We start from the raw sequence: 8584 nt of genomic DNA, 5'->3' as shown, positions 1-8584 counted from the left end.
TGCTGCAAGGAGGTAAATTGCTGGGAGCAGATTTTTTTTTCTTGTGCTAATCAAGCTATGCTGAAAACGAAAATGAAAGTAAAGCAGGCTGTTTGCTGTTTGCGGCAACGAAGCAAAATTGCTGGGAGGCAGAGGCAGATTTCTTTTTCTTGTTTTCCTCATCAAAAAAGGTAGGTGCATCTTATAGTCCAGTGCGTCTTATACTCCGAAAATAACGGTAATTCTTCAAAGCACATTGAACTATTAAGCAATGGAAATATTCAGACAGAATCTCACCATTAAGATGTCTGCTCCTTCTCCCTCCCTCCCTCAATAGATTTATTTAAAGCAATAAACTTTAAATAAGATACAAGTTCTCCTGCTCAGATTCCAGTCTGGAAAGAATAGATTGTTGAGGCTTTTTAAAAATTTTTAGCTCCCTATGGATGTAAACTTTACTGACCCCCTCAAGCAAATGTCTTATGTCGGAGCTCATTATATTTTGCCAAAATTACTAGAGAGGCTGTTAAAGTGCTTTTGCTTAGTAATACTGCTAAAAATCCAGAGGTGTTTTTTTTTTTTTTTTGAGGGGGGAGAGGAGCTACTTGCCTCTGTTTTTTAAGTAGAGTTGTAATAAATTCAATTCTGCAGGTAAAGCTGTTCAAGGTATTAGAAAAGTTATTAGCATTATTTAATTTGCTGAGATCAAACTACCATTAAAGAAGAGCCCAGGGGTTGATTCAATAGTTAGCAATCTGTCTCCTCCGTTCTGTTCTCTGCCATTTCTGTCAAAAACCAAACTCTTAATATTATCACTGTAAGACAGCACCCTTGAATCTAACTTTAGTCTCTTATCCAAGTGATATTCAATTAGCCAGTAATGGACTTGGAGCACAGAGGTTGAGGCTGAGCTTCGCTCAGCTTCGCTAAAGAGAAAAGGGACCACTGTTCAGCCCAATTTCCACCATTAAAATAGAATGGAATAACAGAGTTGCAAGGGACCTTGTAGGTCATCTAGTCCAACCCCCTGCTCAAGCAGAAGACCCTAGGCCATTTCTGATGGATGGCAGTCCAGTCTCTTCTTGAAAGCTTCCAGTGACTTCTGAAGGCAAGCCATTTCATTGCTTGATTGTGCAACACTGTCAAAAAATTTCTCCTTATTTCTAGGTCGAATCTCTTGATCAGTTTTCAACCATTATTCCTTGTCTAGCCTTCAGGTGCTTTGAAAAATAGGTTGCCCCCCTCCTGTCTGTGACAACCCCTCAAGTATTGAAACATGTTATTATGTCTTCCCTGGTCCTTCTCTTCACTAGACTAGCGATGCCCAGTTCCTGTAACCGTTCTTCATATTTTTTAGCCTCCAGGTCCCTAATCATCTTTGTTGTTCTTCTCGGTACTCTTTCTAGAATCTCAACATCTTTTTTGTAGTGTAAAACTGGATGCAGTATTCTAAGATAAAGGTTCCCTTTGCACATATGTGTAGTCATTCCTGACTCTAGGGGGCACTGCTCATCTCCGTTTCAAAGCCGAAGAGCCAGCACTATCCGAAGACATCTCTGTGGTCATGTGGCCAGCATGACTAAACGCCAAAGGCACACGGAACACTTTACCTTCCCACCAAAGGTGGTCCCTATTTTTTTACTTGCATTTTTTGATGTGCTTTCGAACAGCTAGGTTGGCAGAAGCTGGGACAAGTAATGGGAGCTCACCCCGTTACGCGGCCCTCGGGACTCGAACTGCTGAACTGCCGACCTTTCAATCGACAAGCTCAGTGTCTTAGCCACTAAGCCACCACATCCCCATGGCAGTATTCTAAGTGTGGTCTAACTAAGTGGCATTAGTACCTCACGTGATCTTGATCAAATCCCTCATTAATGAACCTCCTGATCACTTTTTTTTGTCTTTGCCACTGACTACAGTTTTGAAACCATGCAAGAAAGAACAGCCCAGAAGACAGTGGCTTTCATATATTGAAAGAAGCAATGAGAGAACATAGTGAGATTGCAGAGAAGGTTTCCTGGAGTAGGCATGCTTTTCTATATAGATATCAATAGGGATGTCAAATAGAGAGTATTGTATACACACACACAAACACACAGGAGACATTTAATGGGATTCATTTGAATGATTTCCTATGCAGCACTCCTAAATGTTTGCAAGTTGAAAAGAAAAGTGTTCTGTAGATTTTAGTTTTCATTCCTCTATTTTCTGACCTAACATTTCACCAGGGGTGAAATGCTCCCGGTTCGGATCAGATCGCCCGATCCGGCAGCGATGGTGGTGAATGGTTCCGAGAACTGGTAGCAAAAATCCCTGCCCCCTGCCCATGCCCAGCTGAGCCACACGATCATCAGAGTCTTTTTTTTTTACTTTTAAAAGCATTTTTTGCAACCTCTTTGGCCGAAGAGGTTGTTTAAAAAATGCTTTTAAAAGGCTCTGACGATCCCAACTGACTTGCCTGATCATCAGAGCCTTTTTTTTTAACTTTTAAAAGCATTTTTTTTCAACCTCTTTGGCTGTATGCGCATACTGGAAATGGGCTCCAGCTGTTTCTCTGCCTCATTGCTGTCTATCTCCCTCTCTGCCTCTGATGCAGAGACCTCGTCCGAGCTTTCCCCAGCCCCCAGGACTGGCCCATCTCCCCAATCTCCTCAGTCTCTGACTCTGCTGCCAGCTTGTTGTGGGCACAACAACAAGCATCTCTCCTCTGCTGCTCCCACCAGCAGGCGGAGGGCTCCCTACCTATTCATCCTCCTCCAACTCTCCCTGAGACAGAAGAATCAACACACAGTCATGCCCACTCACACATCACTCACATCTAAGACCCCCTACCCTGCTCCTTCCACAGGCAGAGTTGTCAGAGGCTCCCAACCCATTCCCCATTCCACCAAGCCCACTTTGGCTCTCACCCCAAGAAAGGCAAAAAAGGAGGAATGCCACTCAATTCCAAGTGGGAAGCCCATGATTCAACTCCCAGGCAGACCACTATTAAATGGGAGTCACAAAGATGCTTTTTTTCAGGAGGCAACTGGACTTTTTTGTTTCGCTTCTCATCCGAGCCATTTCACTTCTCATCCAAGAAGCTTCTTCAGTTCTGACAGGATAGTGGAATGGAAGGATTTATATACCTTGCTGACAGCTGGTCATTTGCACCCTTTTAGAGGGTTATTAAAGCACTTGGAGGTTTATCTGTGTCCTCAGGATCACCTGAGTGGTGCTCCTGGTTCCTGTAGTCTGCAACTTTTCCTCTGGAAATCCATTCCTACTCCCACACCATTCAAAGGGTGTTCATCCCAAATTGTGTAGCTAAAAGTCCGTAGAGATTCTCAGTCATTCAGGTCATGGTTGTCCCAAAGGGGCTTTTTTCAGGAGGCAACTGGACTTTCTTGTTTTTCCTTTTTTTATTATTAAATGGGAGCTATGGGATTTTTTTTTTCCCTTAGGGCTGCTGAGGGGAAAATAGAAAGGCCGCCATGGGAGAGGGGAAAGGGTATTACTCTATCTCACTGCTGTCTATCTCCCTCTCTGCCGCTGATGCAGAGCTCCAATCTATCCAGCCACTGTTCACCCCTCCAAAGTCTCAGCACCACAACGACAAGCAGAAGACAAACGATGGTAAAAAGGCTGCAACATCACTGAGCTCTAAATTGTGATAAGTGCAGCAAGGGCAGTTCCTCAGTCCTCAAACAGCCCAAGTAATTCTTCAGATTACTGACTTCGACTCTTGGAAAATGTGTCTTAGAGTCATGTGACACACTCTTAGAAAATCAACGTTATAAATCATACAGGGAATCTACACGTATCAGCAATTTACACAGTCTTCTTTCTATGCCTTGTGTGCAACCAGCCTATAATTCCTAGACAAAGTGTGCCCTCTGAGCTCTCATCCCTGCCCAAATGTTGTCTGTCATCTTGAGATAGGAAAAACTGAAGTGTGAAGTCTAACTAAGCTTAATGTACAGTAGTTTTAAAAACTACAATATCTCCAATGAAAGCTAAGGGAGGAGATTCTAGTTTTGGAGTCTTCTATATTTTTATTTATTTATAAGATTTATTTGCTGCCCATTTTGTATCCAACAACTCTGGGTGGTTACAGGGTTCTGCAACCCAACAAGACAGACACAGACTTCAGAGGATAATTAGAACTGCAGAAAAAACAATGGCTACCAACCTGCCTTCCATTGAGGACCTATATACTGCACGAGTCAAAAAGAGGGCTATGAAAATATTTACAGACCCCTCACATCCAGGACATAAACTGTTTCAACTCCTACCCTCAAAACGATGCTATAGAGTACTGCACACCAGAACAACTAGACACAAGAACAGTTTTTTCCCCCGAATGCCATCACTAAACAGCTAATTCCCACAACACTGTCAAACTATTTATTAAGTCTACACTACTATTAATCTTCCCATCATTCCTATCACTCATCTCCTCCCACTTACGACTGTATGAGGGTAACTTTGTTGCTTGTATCCTTATGATTTATATTGATATTGCTTGTTTCCTGATTGCTTATTTGCAGCCTATGACTATCATTGTTGTACCTTATGATTCCTGATGAACATATCTTTTGTTTTATGTACACTGAGAGTATATGCACCAAGACAAATTCCTTGTGTGTCCAATCACATTTGGCCAATAAAAAATTCTATTCTATTCTATTTTACAGCATAAAAGATTAAAGAAGAAAAGACATTAAAAATGACAGTCATGGCACTCAGCGGATAAAATCATTCACAATTACAAACTATATCTACATGAAGAACCCATCTATTGCATGACTGATGCTAGTTGGGCTTTAATTACCCTAATCTTAAATTCACCAGCTAGCCATAATAACATAAGATTCAGGCGATGTGGATTATAATCATTATTTTGCTTTCTCAGTAGCCATCCAGTTGTCACTTAGGTGCCCACAAGGGGCACCACCAAATCTCTCACCTTTGTCTCCCTTGATGTCTGCTGTAAGAAGTCAGAATTGACTTCAAGCTCATAGTAACCAACTCACAAAACCAGCAGCATTGATATTTGTGCTGTCAATCTTCCCTGTCACTTTGAAAGCTGTGCAATAGTATTCCAAATGAGAACATACCATTGATTTGCTTAAAAACATTACAGTAGCAAGTTTATTTTCAGTTCCTTTCTAAATGCTTCTTAGCGTGGACTTTGCCTTTTCCACAGCTGCTGCCACACCGAGCTGACATCTGCATCGAGCTACATACTATGAGACCAGTTCTTTTTTCCTGGTTAGTTACAGGCAGCTTAGATTCCATCAGCGCATATGTGGAATTGAATGGTCTCAATTACATCAGTTTATGTTTACTTTAATTGAAACACATTTTCCATTTGGTTGATCAATCACTCCATTTAATTAAATTGTTTTGTGCTTCACATTCACTTTTGAATTTTACTACTCTGAATAGTTGGGTATTATTTGCAGACTGGCAAATAATACCTGTCCCTGTTTATTCATTAGGCAAGGTATTTTTGAATGTTTAAAACCATTGTCCCAAAATGATTCTTGAAGATATTCTCTTTCCCACCATTGCCTATTTATTCCTCACCTTTCTGCTTTTTACTCATAACTCATCCATAAAAGGACATGTACCCTTAGCCCAGGGGTCTGCAACCTTAAATACCCAAAGAGCCATTTGGACCTGTTTCCCACAGAAAAGAAAACACCGGGAGCCACAAAACCCTTCCCGTGCCTGACTATTTCTTGAGCGGCCACAAAACTAGCATATGTAGTTGAATTAAAAGTTCTGTTTTCTTCTGAATTGGCTTTATCCATGATTGGCCTACGGGGGTTGAAAAGCTCAATAAATCACGTGCTGGTGGATGTCGTACATTGGGTGTTTTGATGCATATTTTGAGTGACAGGGAGCTGCAGCAGAGGGGTGAAAGAGCCACATGTGACTCTAGAGCTGCAGGTTGCTGACCCCTGCCTTAGCCAATATTTATGTTGGGAAAATGCCAGCTAGGCTGGAAGGAGGAGTCAAGTGAGGGTCCAGCTTGAAGTCATTGTGCAGCCACAAGCGGCATAAGCCTGACTTCCCCCAAGATCTTTGAAGCCTTATATAGTCATTTCCAGGAGAGGGCAAGCAGTTTTTGTGAGAGTCTTGTAACATAGGTGGTAGAACAGTAACAATAAAGTTCAGCTGTTCATAAGTGGTTTTAGTTGCTTGCATCAGACAAATTACTAAATTTATTCAAGATCCTTTAATGTGGAATTTTTTTTGAAAGAGAGCGATTAGAATTTCATAGAAGGATTGGGAAGCAATTCTAGCCGTATCGCTTCAAACAGTTTTCATTGCATAAACCAGAATGCCCAAACAGTTTGTCAGTCTTGATTTTGTAGATTGTCACCTCTAAATACTCTTTTGTTTAATGCTGCCATTTTATAGCGAGTAGATGAGAAGAAGGGACAAACTCACATGAGACGTCAAGAAATATGCAGGAAAAGTCACAGCTACTCCATTAACAATTCAGCAGCAAATGTAAAGATGAAAAATTAATCTTTAAGTTAAGTCCCCAGGATACTGAGTTCCTTTTTCAGTGATAGCCTATTCAATGATTGTCCAGCATAACTTCTTTTCTGAACTGAACCAAAATAATTGCCTAGTCAACTTGCTGCAATCAACTTTTCATAAAGGGTTAAAGTCAATCCCTATCTTTTTCATGTCTCCCCCTTAACCCCCAAATCATTGGTGGGTTGCTCCCAGTTCTATACGGTTCTTGAGAACCGGTAGTAAAAGCGGTGGGAGGTTCCACCCACCCACCCGGACATCATAAGGTATAATCTGCACATGTGCAGAAGCTTCTGCGCATGCACAGAAGTGCATGCACATGCTCCCATTGTGAATTGGTAGTAAAGGTAAGTAGAACCCACCCCTGCCCCAAATATAGAATTTCTCCTTAAAGCTCTCTTAGTAACACGATGTCCACAATGCTATTAAATGCTACTTCAGTCCCTCCAGAATTGAATAATTTAATAAAGATTGCCAAAACTTGCATGATCCATGTCTCCTTGCATGAGAGTTGATGTAATACTTTTTCAATTTTACAAAGTCAATTCTCTGACATCAATACAATTGAACATGTCCAGAAATATTTTACAAGAAGAGTTCTCCATTCTTCTGTAAAAAATAGAATACCCTATCCCACCAGACTTGAAATCCTAGGCTTAGAAAACTTGGAACTCCGTCGCCGTCGACAAGACTTAAGCTTAACTCACAGAATCATCTATTGTAATGTCCTTCCTGTCAAAGACTACTTCAGCTTTAATTGCAATAATACTAGAGCAACTAATAGATTTAAACTTAATGTCAACCGCTTTAATCTAGATTGCAGAAAATATGACTTCTGTAACAGAATCATCAGTGCTTGGAACACTTTACCTGACTCTGTGGTCTCTTCCCATAATCCTAAAAGCTTTATCCAAAAACTTTCTACTATTGACCTCACCCCATTCCTAAGAGGACCATAAGGGGCGTGCATAAGCGCACAAACGTGCCTACCGTTCCTGTCCTATTGTTTTTCTTTTCTTCTTTCTATATATATGCTTATACCTCCTTATATTTACCCATATATGTTTATATACTATATAATCTTTTGTATGATTCCTACATATATTGTTGTGACAAAATAAATAAAATAAATAAAATAAATAAATAAATAAATAAATATATAATGCTTTAATTAATTAATTAGTACATCATGCCTCATATGGAAAAGTTACCACAACCTCTGCTTCATAGGTCCAGTTTCTTTGATGTAACTTAAAACGAAAATATTGTCATGCAAAATTCATCCAACATTTCAGCAATAAAATGCCGCTGCTTGGCTTTTTGCTATTCTATCTAAGAAATAGGCACAAAATGTGGTCCTATTGAATAAGAAAGAGAAGGACGGAAATTGCAAGTTGCAAATTACAAGTTGACCACATCTGTTATTCTAATTCTAATTAATATGGAAATATGTTTTTGCGATTTCTGGTCAGCTTTATATAAATGCTACCCTCTACCTTATAGACTGTTTTTAATAATATAAATGAGTCACTTTCCAGTTCTGCTCTATCTGTACCATAACAAAGGTTGAGGCTTAAACTGGTAGATTCCTTTAAAAAAACATTATTTACATAAGGTTTTCTTTTGTATATCATTGGGAATGGATCAGTACTGTATTTGCATAAAATAATGAAGTCTTTTTGAGTGTGGCCACTTGGAATTTTGCATAAAAGAAGAAAACGCTAGAAATGTTGAAAGAAAAATAAATTGCCTTTGAAAGAAAGAAAGAAACTGAATGATCACATACCTAGAATGATCTCATAATGTTGTGTTGTGAGACAATGTCCCATTAAAGACAATGATGTAGTTATCTAGTCAAAATGTACTAATTTACAAATATCCCTGACTATTTCTCTAAAATACATATCGAAACGTTTCTATTATTCTTTATTTTCTTTATTTTCTCTCATGACTTCTACTTTATTAAGTACACCTGTAACATCTTCCCCTTTTCATGAGACAATGAGTCTTTATTGATTAGCCCTTGGGCCATATCAAAGTACAAAGTTCCAGAAACAAATTATTAGTAAAG

The sequence above is a fragment of the Ahaetulla prasina genome, chromosome 6 (genome assembly GCF_028640845.1).
Source record: "Ahaetulla prasina isolate Xishuangbanna chromosome 6, ASM2864084v1, whole genome shotgun sequence".
Classification (NCBI taxonomy): Eukaryota; Metazoa; Chordata; class Lepidosauria; order Squamata; family Colubridae; genus Ahaetulla; species Ahaetulla prasina.
The sequence above is the reverse complement of the archived record's forward strand: the minus strand, read 5'-3'. Positions refer to the sequence as shown.